Below are 19,134 nucleotides of genomic sequence, written 5' to 3' on the forward strand. Positions count from 1 at the left end.
AAGATGATTTGTTTCTGATCATTATCGTTTGTAAAGTATAAAATATGCAGAACATAATAAAAGATCAACAGAAAGCAATATTTTGGTTATTACATGGAACAAAGTTCCATGTAATAACCAAAATATTGCTTTCTGTTGATCTTTTTGCATAAGAAAAGTTCAACAGAAAAGTTCTGTTTGCATAAGAAAACACACGTAATACATTTAAAAATTTGTGTGCCTTGCATATGGTGAACCGAATATATTCGACGTTTGTTTTACTTTTATAACTGAAGCTGTAAAAGTAAAAGAAACCTTTGCAAAACAAACCAATGCTCTTGTCATAAAGAAAGTTTGTGATGCTCAAATTTTTGCAAAAGTGCGAAAATAAGAAAAAGGTGAAAATGCAAAATTTTTGATGTAGTGTGATTTTTTTTTTTTATAACTAATGTCAACAAGTTTAAAAATAAAAAATAATATAGGAGGGTCGGAGGGGGGGGGGGGGGAACAGCTACCTCTCTTATTGCTACTTACAATAACTCAATATTTGAGTATTATATTATATTCTTGCGCACGGCCTATAGCGTTTGTATGATATTTTGTTGACTACAACATATTTCCGTTAAATGATCAGGTCTGTGAATTATGAAAAGACGAAAAAATTAAAAATGAAAAACTTTGCCGTAACATAAAATAAAAATGTTTGCAGCGAAAAAAACCCAGATCGAAGATTCTTCTTTTTTTTAAATCTTCTTAAAATCACGATTGCTTGTCCAAGTTTGAGTAATATTTTAAACAAAAATGTTGTTTAGGTGAAATGAATATCATAAATTATTAATATGATCTGTTCTGATCGTTTTTTGGCAACTTTTCATAATTATAAGCTCTGCTCGGTCGGAATTCCAATAGTTGTTGTAAAAGTTGATATAAATTTTGTGTCTTGATAATTATATTTGATTATATTTAGATTTTTTTTAGAAAAATTTTCCTTAAAATTAAGTTAGCGCTGTTGAACGGAATTGATCTAAAGACTCAAAAATGGTGTTCTTTAAATTCACAATCAGCGGGTAAAAAAAAGTTTTTAAGATTATATTAAAAAGAGAAAAATTTCTTTAAACATTATAAAAACTTGAAGCAAAAAATTAATAGCATCTAAAGATTTTGTTTGGACATAATACGCTGAAAAAATCATGCTAATTCCAAAGAAAAAAGTATTGCGTTTTATTACGTCATCTGGATATTTGCCTTACTGATGTGCTCACATAGATAACGTAAAGTATATAAAATAAAAAAACCATTACAAATAAACCATTTCACAAAGATGTCCTATATGGACCAAAACAAAAACAAAACAAACAACCTAAATGTATAAAAAAAAAAAAAAGGAATTAAAAAAAACGAAAAGCAAAATGCTGGCAGAATTATTTTCGATAGATCCGTGTATAAACGATTAGATTTTAACTTGTTCTCTCATTACCTATCTTTCCTTTTACAGCTCATAGTCGTTTGTTTGTATAATAATTGACAAAAAATTTTATTAAACTTAAATAAATGAGATCTTTTTTACAAAGGTATCTGTTTGACTTCTATTTAGTTAATAAATAATATATTAGTAATTAAAATAAACAGAGAGAGAGTATTAAAATAAAAAAGAAAAAAGTTATTCAATGTAGTTATTTATACAGCAACTAGCTTTAAAACTCCTTTTTTGAAAATGTTTCTTAATTCGTCTTTATATTTGTTTTGTTCATTTTGATCAATTACTAATAGCCTCTCGTTTACAATGAAGCGTTTAACTTTATATTCAAACCTTTTAAGTAAAAACTTTTAACTAAAAAAATTTAATGTAATATAAACTTTTATTTAATGTAATATAAACAATGTAAGATAAACTTAACTCCTATATCTTTTCAAAAATTATATGCAATAAAGCTCAAAAAAAATATGATCTAAGAAATGGTAAATTTATTTATCAATATTATTCGCATACAAATTTTGGAAGTTCTCTTATATCTTATCGCGGAGCTTTTTTGTGGAACCAAATAGTTTTAAAAAGTTTTGATTTTTCTCAAAGTTGGAATTTTTCTACTTTCAAAAACAAATGAAAAAAAGTTATATTCTCAATAGCTAATATTTTCGAGTTCTTCTGATCTCGTTTCTCTTTTATAAGTGTTATCTAAATGTAATTTAAAATATTTTATTCTATTTTATATTGTTTTGTTAAACGGTGTTTTATAATTGAGACCCCATCTTATTTGTATGAAGATTTCTTAAACGGTATTTACTTTTCATTTTGTATTTTTTTGAAATAATTGGTTTATTATTTTTGTATTGTTGAACGATTCACGGTGACAGGATCTTACGATCCTCTTCGAGTTTCCGTGTTCTTCATATATTATGCACCAGCGACATTTTTACCAAAAATTAATGTTAAATAAACAAACAAAAAAATGTTTTTGCAATCTAAAAAATGATACTATTTTCGTGTTTTTCTTTTTCTTTTTTCAATTTAAAGATTTAGTAGATAAAATTTTGTAAAAATATTTAAACGTTATTCTTTGATGATGGGATTTTTCATATATAAGGCCAGCGCGAAGGGGGGTTGTGTGTGTGTGTCAGGGAGGAGGGGGGAGGAGGAAGGAGGCGTGACACCGCCCTATCAATGATTTTTTTGTTCATTTAGTCGGCAAATTTAACCCTTTTAGACAAGTCAGTCGGCAAAAGTAGACCCATTAGACAAGTTATTCGGCAAATTTAGACACTTATTAGGCAAAATTCGAATAGTAAGTCGGCAATATGACTGTTTAACAGTCAGTTTCCCCCCTGTTTCCTCCCCTCCTCCTCCATGTGACATTTACTTGCGCCGGCCCTGTCCATATAGTCCCAAAAAAATCTAAAAATAAATAAAAGTTAGTATTGAATGTTCATAAAAAAATTTCTTTATACATTTTTAAATTCATAAAAGATGTCTTTTAATTATTATTAAAAACATAAAAGCCGTCGTTTCCTGTCAACCATGAGATCACGTGGTCCGACGTTGTTGAATTCATAAGGCTTCTTTTATTTTATTTAAAATTTATTATAGGTTGCTCGTTTTGAAAAAAAATTTTACTTCAGTTTTTTAATGTTTGTTTTATGAATATGTGTTTTGACTCTTTTGACTTGTATTTGAAGTTTAGTTAATTTTTTATAAATGGTAAAGTACTCTATCAAAATTAAACCGTTTAGGTGTATTTCATGCTGCACACCGTTAAAGCATTAACTTACACCGTTTTAATGTTTGTTTAGACTGTTTTGATTATTTCAGGCTAGTTTCAAAAAAAAAAAAACATCTTAAAACTAACATACAAATATTTAATTATAAACTACATAAAATATGTTTCTGTTAATGTTCTACTCATTAAAACAGTTCTTAAAAATGTCTTTATGGTTAATTTAAAGTTAATGATTTCAATGGTTGACTTGCCTTTATTGATAAAAAAAGATTTTTTAAAGATAGACTGCCAAAATTTAAATAATTGGACAATAACCATTGAAAGGATGTCATCATTATAATCCTAAAATAAACAAACAAAAACAAAACATGGTTTTTTTAATCCTTATAATTGATATTGTGGTTTAACCTTCTCCGACTAATTGCCAAATAGAGAGCCAGATACCCAGGCCAGCGAAGACGACTTCAGCTCCATAAGGAGCTGAAGTCGTCTTCGCTGAGTTTAGGAAGAACCAAAAGTAAGTGAGTTTAGGAAGAACGAAGGATAATAGAGTGAAAGGAATATATATATAATATATATATATATATATATATATATATATATATATATATATATATATATATTCTTAAAAATATATATATATATATATAAATACAGAAACAATAAATGAGAAATTAAAAAAATAATAAACTATATTTATAATAAAAAAGTTTTTTTGTAGTTATAAAAGTAGAACTTAATCAAGTACCAAAAAAAAAAAAAACTTTTCCAATAAGGCTGTAGAGAAACACTAATTGTTTGGGAGTTAATAGAAAAGATGAGAGTTAAAGACCAAGATATTGGTCTTTAACTTAATATCTTGGTCTTTAACTCTCATCTTTTCTATTAACTCCCAAACAAGTTTCTCTACAGCCTTATTGGAAAAGCCTTTTTTTTTTTTTTTAAACTTAAAATTTATCCTCACCTTTCTCATTTCTATAACTTTGTTTAACATGACCACATTATTTATTATTTTATTATTTAGGTTGCCCAAGAAGACCTAACGGTCTTGTAACAGAGCAACGCGGAAGTGCATTTAACTAGGAATTTCACGCCTCCTTCCTTACCGTGACCCAAATATATGTCTAGAGTTTGTTTCGAACCTGAATCTCCTGCTTTTAAGGCAAGCGTTCTAACCACTGCGCCACGGCCGAAAGTTTCATAAATAGACAAAAAGATATGGTTTTTAAAGTCTCATATTGCTTTCAATTTTTTATCTTGATCGGGAAAAAAATTTTTTTTAATTAATATTTTAACACTTACCACAAATTTTGTATGAACTTTTAAGCTCTGATTTTAAAGCCCTAAAGCAATATGTTACTTAACATATTATTCAGGCTTACTTTTTGAATTATTCGAACAATCGTAGTGGAAAAAAATACTTTGGCTGTATGAAATAGACTCTTTTCAAAATTTTGCTGTTTCGAAAGCTGGGCAATGAATTATATTGTCCAGGTCTTTTTCTCAAAATCATGTTGAACATATTGAAATCAAACTCACAAACTTTTGTGCAAAAACCTTTGTTACCCATACTTTGTGTAAACTCATTCAAATCTTCTATTGTTCAACAGCTGAGTTTAAGATTAAATGATGTGATGATGTAATTTTGAGTCAACTTGTTTTGATTTCAAACACCTTGATAACTTAGTACTGGATCTCTGCACATAAAAATTGAAGAAAAAAAATAGCATTCAACAAAAATATATTTTAACTTTGGATGTATTTTATTAAAATATAAGATTAATTTGATTTTCCATGCAGCTCGCCATGGTTGGTGTTTTGTAGTTGGAGAGTTGAGAGAGTAAGTAAATTAAAGTACTACGATGATATATATACATATATATATATATATATATATATATATATATATATATATATATATATATATATATATATATATATATATATATATATATATATATATATATATATATGTATATATATGTATATATATATCTTCTTATAGTATAGATTCTTCCTGATGAATATATATATTTATATACATATATATATATATATATATTATTTTGGTACAACTGTTATACCAAAATAATATACATAAATATATATATATATATATATATATATATATATATATATATATATATATATATATATACATATATATTTATATATGTTAAACATACCACATTTAAAAACTATATCATATCACATATCAAAAAACTATACACAAATGTATTTGACATGTATTTTATTGAAATATTTTTGTTTTTCGGAGTTATAGACTTGAGAAGGGGTTATGACCACAATTAAATAAAAAGGAGGTTCCTCAACTGCAGTAGCCTTTATGGCCTTGAGGATGTGATTTTAATTAATGATCTTGAGGATGTAGCCTTTATGGCCTTGAGGAAGTGGGGAAAAAAATGATAATAAAATAAAAAAGTTAAAGGTTATTTTTAATTGTAATTAATGAAATCAAAATTGGCTCTTTGTTTCAACTCTGAAAATAGAGAAAAAATGAGATTGTGATTCATTTTGAAAATTAAATACTGACTGAGCGTGTATACTGTAACACTGTGTGTATTGATTCAAATCAATATTTTGTTTATTATGACTAAGTTCTGGTGTAAAATTTAGATGTTCTGTTGCTGTTTCTGTAGGATATATTTTTGGCTTGCTTCATAGTGAGAAGTTTTAAGTTCTATCCCTAGCATGTCCCTGGTAGTAATGCGGAGGTGAATAACAATAAAAAATAAATAAAAGTTACCTTATACATAAAAAAGTAAAATATAAAAAAATTAATTTTTTATCCTTTTTTGTGACTTGAGATTCAAATTTGAGAGAGTCAGTGTCAGTCATAATATTGGAGGAATAGCATGTCATAAAATATTTCATCAGTAAATTTAATTTTAAGAATTTGAAGTTTACACAAAGCAACTTTTTTTTTAAAACTGTTTATATATTTATATCTGTTAACTTACAAATTAATGAAACATTTAAGATAAACTACATTATATAACTTTGTATTATATGAGAAAGCAAATTATTATCTTTACTTTAAGTAATACTTAATAAATCTTACTTTTTCTTAATAAATGTAATTACTAACAGCACTACTAAATGTGTATTAAAAAAATACAAAAGAGATAACAATACAAATTCTATAATTAAATTATAGAATTTCTATAATTAAGTTAAAGAAATTAAATTATAGAATTATAGTTATTAATTTTAATTCTTATTTTCCAATAAGTTACAAAAAAATAAAATACTATTCTTTGAATAAAAAAATACTACTATACAATTCGCAAAAGAAACACATTACAAAAGGAAGCTTATTAGGTAATTTCTAGTCTAGAACTAGTTCCACAAGAAACTAAAAATAACCAAAATTTTCCATTCAAATAAATTAAAATATATTATGTATTATAACAGCTGAATTAAATGTCATAAAAAATAAACTCTGTATTTTATTGCCATTTAATTAAACTATTAAATAGTTTAATAATGGATATTTAAAAAACTCATCATTGCATTATTAATTTGTAAATAAAATATTATGTGAAATATTATATAGAGTAAACTGTTGTAAGAGTAAACGAAAAAAAAAAGTGAACGGTTTAGCAATTTTGTTTCTTTTGAATTTAAAAATTAACTTCAAAACTCCCAAAACTAAAATTAAATTTTACTTAACAAAAAAGGCTGTTTTGCAGAAAATTTTACGACGATCAAGATTCTCTTTTCAATTTGCTAGTTACGGAAAAAAGTTATGAGCAAAAAACCAATATAAATGTTTTTCGGGGGAAGAGTAAACATGCTAATTGCTTGCACTTATGCATTAAGACAGTGGTTCTTAACCTTTTTGTAGTCACGAACCATTTTCAACATTTTCAAAAACCCCTTCCAAGCTTTATTGTTAATGTATTAGGAAAGAAAAAAAACATCATAACAAACATCTTTACGTATTAGTATCAGGTAAAATTAATCGCATATCGGTTGTTTAATGAGATGGTTGCTGCTGTTTCTTTTCAATAAGCACACTAAATTGAGGAATCGTCTTAGACAATGCAAGACGCATATTGTCTTTGACATCTATTAGGTTACAATTTTTTGTTTTTATTGACACTAATGCTGAGAAACCTGACTCACAAAGGTACGTAGTAGCAAACGGAATTAATATGGATTTTGCTCGTTTAACAAGAAGAGGGTAGGTTTGTTGTAAACTGCACCTAAAATCACAAACATCCTTTGCATGAAAATCATCTCGCAATACTGCTTTGGATCTCATGTCTATTAAATCAACTTTAACAAGATCTTCATTATTGATATCATTGATATCAATCATAAATGGGCTACGCACCCAAGTCTCCTGATCAAGGCTTTCAGGGCAAAAGTACCCTTCGAACGAGTTCTGTAGCGTTTTAAGATGTTCTGAGACTTCCTTTTGTATTTTTTTATTTAAACTTCTTGACGATTGCATTTCACTTTGCGACAGCAGTTCTTCCAACATACAAAAATTTGCAGTAACACCTACATCCACTCTTGGTAAGCTGCCACTTTTTTCCAAAGTGGCAGCTTACCAAGAAAAGCTTTTAGTTTTTTAGTCGCATTCACGATTGTGACAGCAGGACCCTGAAGAGACAGGTTTATTTCATTTAAATAACTGAAAATATTGGCTAAATAAGCTATTCCTTGCAAAAGGTTTTCACTGTCCAGAATCAGATACAATGCACTTTCTTGATCTTTCAGAAATATCAAGACTTCTACGCGTAACTTAAATAAGCACTTCAAAACTTGTCCTCTTGACTACCAGCGAACTTCTGTATAATACAACATTACTTCGTGGTCAGATCCAATTTCTTGACAAAGCTTCTTAAACAGCCAGTGATTTGAAGCTCTGGCTCTTTTGAAGTTAATTATTTTGATACAAGTGGCCATAACTCCTTTCAAGAAAGTAGGCAAAGTTCGTGATGACAATGTATGTTGGTGTAACAAGCAATGAGTTATCGTGACGTTAGGAATCTCTTTCTTGGCCAATGCTGCAAAACCAGAAGTGTTTCCAAGCATTGCAGGCGCTCCATCTATACACAAACTGCCAAGATTATTTATCCAATCAACGCCGTGTTTTGAAAAAAAACTCTTTTATTATACTAAAAACATCCCTTGCTTTTGTTGTTCCCAAAAGTGATTCGCAAAACAGAAACTCTTTTTTCATACTTTGTGTTTCTATATGTACATAATGTACAAACACCATGAGCTGGCTACACAGTGATACATCTGTGCTCTCGTCCTGTTCCATGCTGAATAGAAATGGCTAAAAGTTAAGTTCATTAATGACCTGTTGTAAAATGTTGGAATAGATTTCAACAATTCTAGAATGAATGATATCATTTGACGAAGACACCGCTTCAACTTTCTTTCTTTGATCTCAACCACACACAAGTTCTACTGTGTCAAGTAAAAAAAGCTTTAGAAGAGCTTTTACAATAGTATGTGGCTTTTTTGTTGGGCAATGCGGTATGCAACTTTGAACGATGCTTCTAAACATGGTTTTTGTGTTGGAGTAAAACCTATTTTGGGTACCGGCTTTCTCAAATTGAGCTTTGTAGGCCCAGAAAACATCAACATTATCGAATGCATTTCCTGGGTGGACAGATTTAAGATGTTCTGACAATTTTGACGGCTTCATACTGCCATTAGCAAGCACTTTATCACATAAAAGGCACTGTGGTTTTTGTGTTTCATCTCGTTCAGTTTCAAAAGTAAAACCGTAGGCGACTTATGAATCGTTATATTTTCTTTTTTTGACATTTTTAACAAACTGTAAAAAAGAAAAAAATATTTTTTTTACAAAAGTACACCTCAATTACTGAAAAACCAATGAAATAAATAATGAAAGCTAAATTTTAAATAAATATATTTATAAGGCGATGAAAATTATCATGTAAAACAATACTCACCTTGGTTTGTGTGATAAAAAAACAATAATGGCACTTGAAAGTGTTGTTTGGCAGTGAGTCTTGGCACATATGTCTTGCTATAAAGTTTATAATACTAAAAACTATTTGTCGCGCCGTGCCTTTTACTTCAGTTTTTAACATTTAAAAAAATATAAAAACTTGTTAACCAGAAATCTTTGCAGCGTATTCTTTGCGTGTAAAGTTACGCAGTTTTATGTTAAAATTTATGCAATTTAAATTTTGATTGGATAACTTTGAACTAAAATGAATGATAGTTGCGTTTAAACAAATGAAAAATGAAAAGAAAAAAAAAAAAAAAAATGAAAATTCCACCCAATATTTTTTCTAATTCTGTGCCTGCAACATGGACCCCCTGAATGCATGCCGTGGATCCCAGAGGGGTCCATGGATCACAGGTTAAGAAACACTGCATCAAAATGAGCGAGGTTAAACTGACAAATAGTTATTAATTATTTAAAACGCAAATAAATATGGCAGCCTTTGTTATTTATCTAAAAAATTTTAAAACAAAATGACTCGTTCTTACATTCGTAAAATGCAAACAACTTACAATGAAGAGCAATTGCAACTTGCAGTAGAACAAATCAAAAAAAAGGCGAAATATCACTCAGTAAAGCTTCAGAGGCACACAATATACCAAACGCAACTATTCACAAGCGTGTGCACAACAAAGTCTAATCACATGGTAGAGGTACAGCTACCGTCCTAAGTACAGCATTTGAATTTGTTCTTGTTTCAGTACTCAGTTTAGCCGATTGGGGTTTCGGTAGAACATTCGCAGATGTTATCGCAATAGTTGGGGGATATTAGTATCTACAAATCAAAGTCATCTGTTTCCTCCAAATGGTATACCAGGACGAAAATGGTATTAAGGTTTCACGAAACGATGAAGCCATAAATTAACGTCAGAGTAGCAGGCAATATTTCGTCTCTTAGAGCTTCTTTTTGTACCGAAGACAAAATAACAAGTTATTTCAATATACTTTATCCTTCTCATCCCAGCCTATATCATCATCTAACATCAGTCAGCATCAAACTCCAACGATTCGCCAACGTCACAATTTAACAACAACACCAGTGATTCCTGCTCAAACGTATCAAATGTTGCAACATTTCACAGAAAGATTCAAAGACAACTTGAAAAATGTTTTGCACCATACTGACACGCAAAAGAAACCCAAAAGAGTCAAGATTCCAAGAGTTGAAGGCCAGTGTCTAAGTACATCTGAGGTGCTCAAGAAACTAAGCAAGAATGTGAGGCCAAAAAGTCAAAGCAATTGAAGAAACGCAAAATTCACTTCAGTGAAGCTTTAGATGAAACTCAGCAAGTGCAAAAAAAAGTTCAAAAAAACCCGAGACAAGACAAAGACATCAAGAGATGCAAAAAGTGTTGCAGAGTTTAGAAAGAAGCATTACTTACTCAAAACAAAATGTGGCACTAATGTGAAGCTTTTTGTTGCAAGTCTTAGGTTTGTCGATCGTGTTTACCCAAAAAATATAAAATTGGTGAAGAGTTTTTTTGCATGGAAAAACGCTGCGAACCTGCTTCTGCCGATAAACAATTCTTTTTTTTTAATTAAATAATTAAAAAATTAATTAATAGTTTTTTTGTATATATGATTAAAATAGTTTTTTGTAAACTTCTAATAAGATTAGTTTTCATTTTATTTTTAATTAATTTTGCTTAATTTTGTTAATACCCTTATTTAGTTTTAATTTTCTTAATATCTTAAAAAATTGTTATTAAAAATTAACTAGTTTACTTTTCCCCAATAATAAGAGGAAGAGTAAACGTTTTTTTTTCTTCGTAAAAATCAATTTTTTTAAAGATTTTTAAATTATTTTTTCTTAATTTTTTTGTAAAAAAATCTCTTTAAAACAAACAAAAAAAAAAACATGAAATATTTTTTCTTTAGAAAAATATTTGAATCTGAAGCTGAACCGTTTACTCTTACCCCAGTTTACTCTATGTTAGAAAATTTAACTATATAATATTAAATAAACAAGGTAAGTATACAAAAACATAACAAAAATTTCAACAACTTTTGAAAATCAAGTAAAGTTTTAGTAACTTTTATTTATTATTGAAGTGATAAAAAATTTGATTTATAAATCGACTGTAAAATATAAAGAAATAATTTAATAAATATTAGTATTACAGATTATAATGTCTAAAAACCAGATTAAAATTAATATTTTTTTTCGATAACGGTTATTCAACCATTTTACAATACGCAAGTTTTTTTGTTTTGTAAAATAAATTTGTGTTTACCTTAGAACGCTGACGTTGCTTTGATGTCAAAAGTAAAAACGTAAGAAATAGCAACGTTGTTCCTAAGTCGTTCTAACGTTAATCAGAATAACGTTGGTTTTACGTTAAACTAACAATTTTGTTCCAATGTTCTTTTAATGTTAACTTTCAAGACTTTAGATGATTACGTTTTTCCGACGTTGTTCCAACCTTTGATAGACAAAAGTTAGAATAGCACTGCTATGCCAACGTTGGAACTTAGTTAACTTACGTCACGACCAAAACCCAACCAAATTACAATAACGGCTCAACGTCTTCGTCTTGGGTTACCTGATGCATTACCCAGAAGTGCCCTTAAACAGGCAATGGATTTGAATACGTTACCTATCTCAAAATTTATGTTAAATCAACATAAAATGACTGTTCTATGAGAAAGTAAATAATATAACTTACATTTTGCTTACTTACAAAGTAAAATATAAACTTTCAAAGAAAAAAGTTACTTTTATTTGTAAATGTAGATAACAATTTTTTTCAAATAACTTTTATGTAAGTTATTTTTGCTAATTTGTTACTTTTACACGTGAAAGTAATTTGTTGTTATGATGTAGTTTTATTTTACTTTTTAAAGTAAGTGTTATGTTTTTTAAATATTATAGTATAATATTTTAACAAAAGCTAGACCTACTAATCAATCTCTGAGAACATTGAATGTTCTCTGAACATTGAACATTGAATGTTCTCAGAACATTGAATATTGAATGTTCAAGAGACTGATCAGTAGCTCTAGCTTTTGTCAAAAGTTCAGGCTTTCTTTTTCCAAGAACTAAGCTCCATCTTCTTTCAAAAGATATGCACCAATCTTTTCAAGGCTTGTCTCATCTTTGAACGGAGTATTTTTACCAGTTAATGTTACATATGATTTTACGTATTTATCAATTGTCTTGCATTGATTTTCACGAGGTATTTTGATAATTTTTTTTAGCAATTTTATCTAAAACGTTATTGAAAAAATTAAGTAAAGAGGGAGTATAAAAATCATATATAAAATATAATAGTTATGATGGAGATGCTTTTCTCTCGTCATTCAGGAAAAAATTGCACTACGATCCAAATCGTAAATCGAGCATTTTATACAACTTTTATATGTATCTCTTATATATATATATTGTTCTAATAAAAAGCAAAAGTATGTTTAAATATATAAATATTATTTGTACAGTACAATCTCTCTAATTCGAATCTCCTTCATTCGAAAACCTCCATAAGTCGATTAAATGCTAAGTCACCGTGAAATGCGTTTAAGAAAAATCAACTTTCTATAATTCGAAAATCTCTCTAGTTCGAACTTTTATTTTTACCCATAAAATTCGAATTAAAGAGATTCTACTGTATAACCTATAGTTTTTCAAAAACATTCTATAATTTTATTTGTATTTTGAAAATATTATATCTATCTACTGTAACCCACAATCATTTGACTTCATTTTAACCTACAACCATTTAACTTTATATATTTATTTTACCTCGTTTTAGATTTTTCATTTTTTTCAATATGGGAGGGAGAAATTATAAATTAAACGACACATGTTGTTACATTATGGTTTTAACATTAAATTTACATTATGATACTTTAGTAGTATTACTGAAGTCTGCTGACAAAAGTTTTTAAACTTAAAATTTTTTATTCTTTAAATAAATTTCATATTTCATTGATTAATTATTCGTTTAAAACTAAAAAATTGTTAACCAAAAAAAAAAAAAACCAAGTGTATATAAGCCGTTGGTATGTTGCGGGGATGCTTGTTCCATGCATACTAATTTAATAAATTCATATTACCCCACCCTGGCCTAATGTTTTGGCTTATTTATTATAAAGTAATATTTTAGCTTTTTTCATATAAAGTAACGCTTTGGTCTATTTATAATAAAATATTATTTTGGCTCGTTTAATATACATATTATTGATACCAGCTCAAAATTGGTCCCAAAGGAAATAAAAAATAGTAAACTTTTTATTAATTTTGCACCTAATGATACTCCAATAATCAATAATTTATTAAATTTGCGTTAACCTACCCTATGGTGGGGTGAATTGAGAAAAATTTTTTTTGTTAATGAATGTAACTTACAAAATGTTACCAAAATTCACACTAAATACATACACTTTATTTTACAAAAAAATGTGCCTTCGAGGTTACAGAGATTAATGTTTAAAAACAGAAGCAAGTAGCTATTCCTGAATTACAAATTGCTACATCTGAGTTACATTTTAATGCTTCCATTTGTCAGGTATTTTTGGAATTTCAGTATTTAGTTGCCTTTAGTCTGGTAATAAACCTGATTTCTAAACAAGGTAACCTTTTTGATGTTGTTAATTTTATACTATCATAATTTTTTAAAATCTGTTATCATTAAAATTAAAACACCTTTTCCAGTCTTAAAGATGCTATGAAAGGTCTTTTAGAGGTCATATGTTTACTGGGTTTAATTAATTTTTACAAAGTTTCAAAATGAAAAATTAAAAGACTTTTTTAAATCTTTTATTTTAGTTTCCTCTAAAAAATCTATTCAAATTAAGGATCAACGAAGTCGACTTTTTTTAAGTGCCTAATTTAACTAGCAGATAAATTTAGACCATCTGTGCACACCGAATTTAAATGGAGGACGAACTTAGGCCATATGGGTACCACAAGTTTGAATGAAAGACGAATTTAGATTTTTAAACCGAATTTAACTAAAAAACTTAATTTCTATTTCAAATTCGGCACTGAAGTCTTTATACGAATTTAAACGAATATTTATTGGTTCTTGAAACAAAAACAAAAAAATCAGTAAACATGTTACTTAAACGCTTAAAATGTTACTTAAACGCTTAATATGTTACTTAAACGTCGTAAAATAATTGCTACAAAAGTAAAAATATTGTAAAAGAATTTTTCAAAAGACTTCCTCTATTAAATGAGAAATAATTTTATGCAGCAAACTACAAGATTTATTTATAACTTATAATATTTTAAAGTTGAACTTAATGCTTCCGCCGCAGCTGCTGCTGCTGCCGTTCCATATTCATTTGACACGGAGTTCATGGCAGCCATTACACCTGAGTTAATAACAAAAAAGATTAGCAGTACTTTTTTGATAAGAAAATAAGAAAAAAAGTATATGCGAAATTTATATAACTTATGTTAACTAAAAATAGCATGTCTGAGTGCCCGAAGTGTATCGCATGATTTCAAATCCTTTCGCCTGCAAATTTATTTAATTCTTTTTAAATTTTCTAAAATACAAAATAAAACATTTGTCAAGTTCTATAGATATTGTATACATCCCAGTAGGCACGCAACGTTTTATTCACGTTTCAATCACGTGTATTTTAGGTGACTTCGTCCAGGTTACTATTTTACGTGAAAGTCACGTGAAAGTTACGTGCCAAAATATCTCGTCTTTCGGAACTTTTTTTATTTAGAAAAAAAACTGGCATAAGAAATGTGAAATAATATTTTTTATTATATTAATTATTTTTTTATAGTATAGTTTTTGTATTCATTATATTAGTTATAATTATTTACTTCTATGATAATATAATTAATTTTTATTGTAGTATTATCATAATTAAAAAAAAAAAAATTGGTCTTTATAATATCTTTTAACGCGATGCATTTAAGTTGAATTATCAAATATCTAAATTATATCAAATTAAGTTAAATAAATTAGTACCCTATTTGCCGTCCCTATTTGCCACACAAATAAGATTAAACTCAAATACAAGGTATGCTTTTTTTCTACTTTGTAATATAATATTTTAGACTGGCGAATTTGTCCATTTTCCTTACTTAATTTAGTACGAAATAAGTTATGTTATAACGAATTTAATATCAAATTAAGTAAGCTACATGGACAAATTATAAGTTCTAGCAGTACTTATTCTTGATTCTTGAGCAATAATAATGTCTCTAGAACTTCTGCATTATTATTCAAGAGTCGTTTAGATAAAAACCCAAAATAGATTTTCTTTCTTTATTTGGTTTTTATCAACAAGGTTAAAGAATTTATCCAAGATAATATCAATAAATAAATGTGTTATGTTATTTATTATTGATATATGTATATATTATTATTAAATACTTTATCTTTTTATAATATATGACATCTTGATCTCGTGCTTTACTTGTTAAAAAGGGTTAATACTTATTTATTTCTTTTTTTTATATTATTTGAATATTATATGATTAATATATATATTCGATTTATATGAAATTATTATTATATATATTATATGACTTTTATTGTTATTATGTACAATATAAAACAGGTTATTAACGCGGATTTGTTCGATGTTTTCCCCACAAAAAGATAATTATGATGCTATTGTATTTGAAACTGCATTTTACTTATCTTTCAATGTTGACGAATATGTAAAGCAAGTTTCTCTCAAGTATAGCATTGCTTTTTTAAAAATTGTTTAATGATTTAGATCAAAGAAATAGCAACACCAGAAAATCTTGTTGCCAAAACAGTTGGTGACTCACCATGTAAGATTTGTCTTATAAATTTGTGATTTAAGATGATTATTTAATATTAATATTATTATTTAAGTTTTTATTTGTTTCTTTTGAGCTAAATTTGGTGTTGTGAGCTATTATTGGAGAAAATATTGACTTATTCATCAGATAAAGTTTGATGCCTGCTCTTACCCCGTTTCCTTCTTCATGTTTCAATCATGTATATTTTAGGTGACCTTGTCCAGGTGACAATTTTACTTGATTAAAACGTGAATGTTACGTTGCCAAAATATTTTGTATTTTGGAACTTTTTTTATTCATAATAAAAACCTGTGATTAGAAACTTGGAAAGATATTCTTTATTTACTATTTTTTTATAATTTAGTTTCAGGGATTATCTTATTCGGGATATTCTCGGAATACCAGATATTTTTCTGAAATTTATCTTTTTCCAAATATCCGAAAAGTTTTCTATACATACAACTTATATTACAAGTTCCATACATACAACTTATATTACAACATATAACAAGTATATATTATTCATCTATTTGTTTTTATGTTGTTTTAGTCATCATTCATACAAAAATTAAGAAAATTTTTAAAAAAATTGAGAAACAACTTGGCTGAATGCAAAATTAAGGGGAAAATGAGGGGGGAAATATTCTGAATTTTTTCAGGATATTTTCCGTAAATTTTTTCCGGATATTTTAAATATAATGATTACATGAAATATGTAGTTTATATATTCATTATTGTAATTACTTTTTATTTTACTTTTACAATAATGTAATTATTTTGCATTGTAATTTTATAATAATTAGTTTAAAAAGTAGGGCGTAAGATATCTTATAACTTCGCAATGCATTTTTGACAAAAATAAAATGGTACATATAATATTTTATCCAAACATATTATCTTATAACTAAGTTTTATCAATTTAGGTTTAATAAATATATTATAAAGCTTAGTTCAAAATTGTGTAACGTTATGGCAGATAATTATCATATTGCAATACGCAAAAGATCAAACCCTACTACGAGGTATACTTTTTTTTCTACCATATTGTATATTATTTTAGACTGTCAAATTTGTCAATGTAATTAATTTGATAATAAATAAGTTATTATAACTTATTTAATATTAAATTTATTAGGCTACATGACAAATGATAAGTTCTGCATAAAATATTATTGACTCGGAAGACCCAATGGTATTGTTATGTTATTGCCTAGGAATATCATTCTGTAGTAAGACCCAATAACCTTTTAACTTTTAAAGTTTGACTTTAAATTCCACTTTACCCTCTCTTTGTCTACTATTATGATCGCACTCTGTAGTAAGAATTTGATTTAATTCATATCTTGTTGGAGAATGCAACTTGATTCTGAGTTGAATTTTCAGCACTCTGTATTTATTGGTGACCTAATTTGACAATACTTTATTATACATATTTTTAGTATTATACTTAATATATTATATATAATTAGGGGTAGATGAGGCTCCTTAGCCGTGGTGAATGTTTCCACAGCAAAAGGCGCCTCAAGGTGAAAATCTGACCATGGATAAGGAAAATCATTTTATAAAATCCTCACTATAATGCTTTGTGGTTATGTGATAACTATTACATTTATATAAATTGTTTTAACTTTTGTGTGCATTCTAAAATGACATTTAATGCTGTTCAAAACTTTGTAGATTACTCATTTAAATCAACTTTGTGGGCTGTCACCTTTGCATCTAGTGAGTTAATGTATGAACAAGTTAATGCAGAAACAGATGCAAATATAAGAAGATGGAAAACAAAGAAAACAAATTATCATGTTATCACAGTACACAGATGTTATCACATAAGGTGAGTACAGGTCTTTTTCTAATCACGCCTATCAGTTATTAACTTTATATAGATATAGATATAGATAAATCTTTAGATAGATATTAGATATAGATATATATAGATAAAAAAAAATTTTTTAAACTTGTATTTTTTATTATGTACTTCTTTTTTTTTAATCATCTGTCGACTTTTTTGTTACATCTTTTTTTATTAAATACTTATTTACTTTTTTAGCAATCAGAGTATAAAATTAGAAGGCAAATGACTTTTATTTTTTTACACTGTATGTAGTATTGTTTTCTTAAAATTATTTAATGATTTAGATAAAAGAAAACAAATAACACACTAGAAAATCTTGTTGCCAAAAGTAGTTAGCAACTCTCAAAGTAAGATTTGTTTTAAAAGTTTGTGATTTAAGATAATTATTAAATAATCATATTATTATTTAAGATTTTATTCGTTTCTTTTCAGCTAAATCTGATTCATTAGATGAAGTTTGATGCGTGCTCTTATAGAAGAAAATATCGACTGATTCGTTAGATTATGTTTGAAGCGTGCTTTTATGGGAGAATAGATATATAAGTTTGAAGCGTGCTCTTCGTAAGTTGCAGATCTACGACTTCGTACTTATTACTTATTGGATATAAGGAGGATATTTAATATAACAAAAGTGCAGCTTTTATTACCAATTAAAAATTTTTATGTCAAGAACTAATATACTGACTAATAAAACCATGTATTTTAATACGTATTAAATATTTCCTCGACGATGAGTTTTTTTTCTTTACACGAATCCAAACACTTATAATTGTAATTATAAAGCATAGTTATTGCTTAAATATTACGTGCCAAAATTAACATAAAAAGCACGTCTTTTAGACAGTTTAAGGGGACCAAAAAGTCACCTAAATATCACGTGTCAAAAGTAACGTGAAAAACACGTCCATAAATCACGTGAATTGGTCATTTCATGAGGACCAAAAAGTCACCTAAATATCACGTGCCAAAAGTAACGTGAAAAACACGTCCATAAGTCACGTGAATTGGTCATTTCATGGGGACCAAAAAGTCACCTAATTGTCACGTGCCAAAATAACGTGAAATTCACGTTTTTGTCACGTCGCTGTGCCTACTGGGATAACATATATAAAGATATAAGGTACTATAACAAATGAAACGAAGAGAACTTTTAAAAAAGCCTAAAATTTCTAAAAAACATCAAAACACGGGAAGAAATTTGTTACGCGTAAGTCACGATAGAGTTAGGGAAGACCGGGGCTAGTTAGCAGCAGGGAAAAGCTGACGAACTGCGTTTATCTTCAGAGCCTTTCATCAGAAAGTGAAAAAAATTACAAGGAACCTTTCT

General features: G+C 27.7%; 1 long non-coding RNA gene across 3 annotated transcripts; it reads left to right on the plus strand.

The window, feature by feature from the left end:
* Positions 1–15,101: 15,101 nt before the first annotated feature.
* On the plus strand, positions 15,102–18,535 carry LOC136086722 (uncharacterized). 3 transcript variants are annotated; one of them, XR_010641530.1, is made up of 7 exons: positions 15,102–15,198; positions 15,904–15,961; positions 16,047–16,176; positions 16,876–16,974; positions 17,630–17,786; positions 18,092–18,154; positions 18,240–18,535. It is a non-coding gene; the product is annotated as an uncharacterized LOC136086722 (long non-coding RNA). The 3 variants fall into 3 exon arrangements; XR_010641531.1 differs by lacking the exon at positions 16,047–16,176; XR_010641532.1 differs by lacking the exons at positions 15,904–15,961; positions 16,047–16,176 and having other exon boundaries at positions 15,108–15,198.
* The last annotated feature ends 599 nt before the right edge of the window (positions 18,536–19,134 follow it).

The sequence above is a fragment of the Hydra vulgaris genome, chromosome 11, assembly GCF_038396675.1.
Source record: "Hydra vulgaris chromosome 11, alternate assembly HydraT2T_AEP".
NCBI lineage: Eukaryota > Metazoa > Cnidaria > Hydrozoa > Anthoathecata > Hydridae > Hydra > Hydra vulgaris.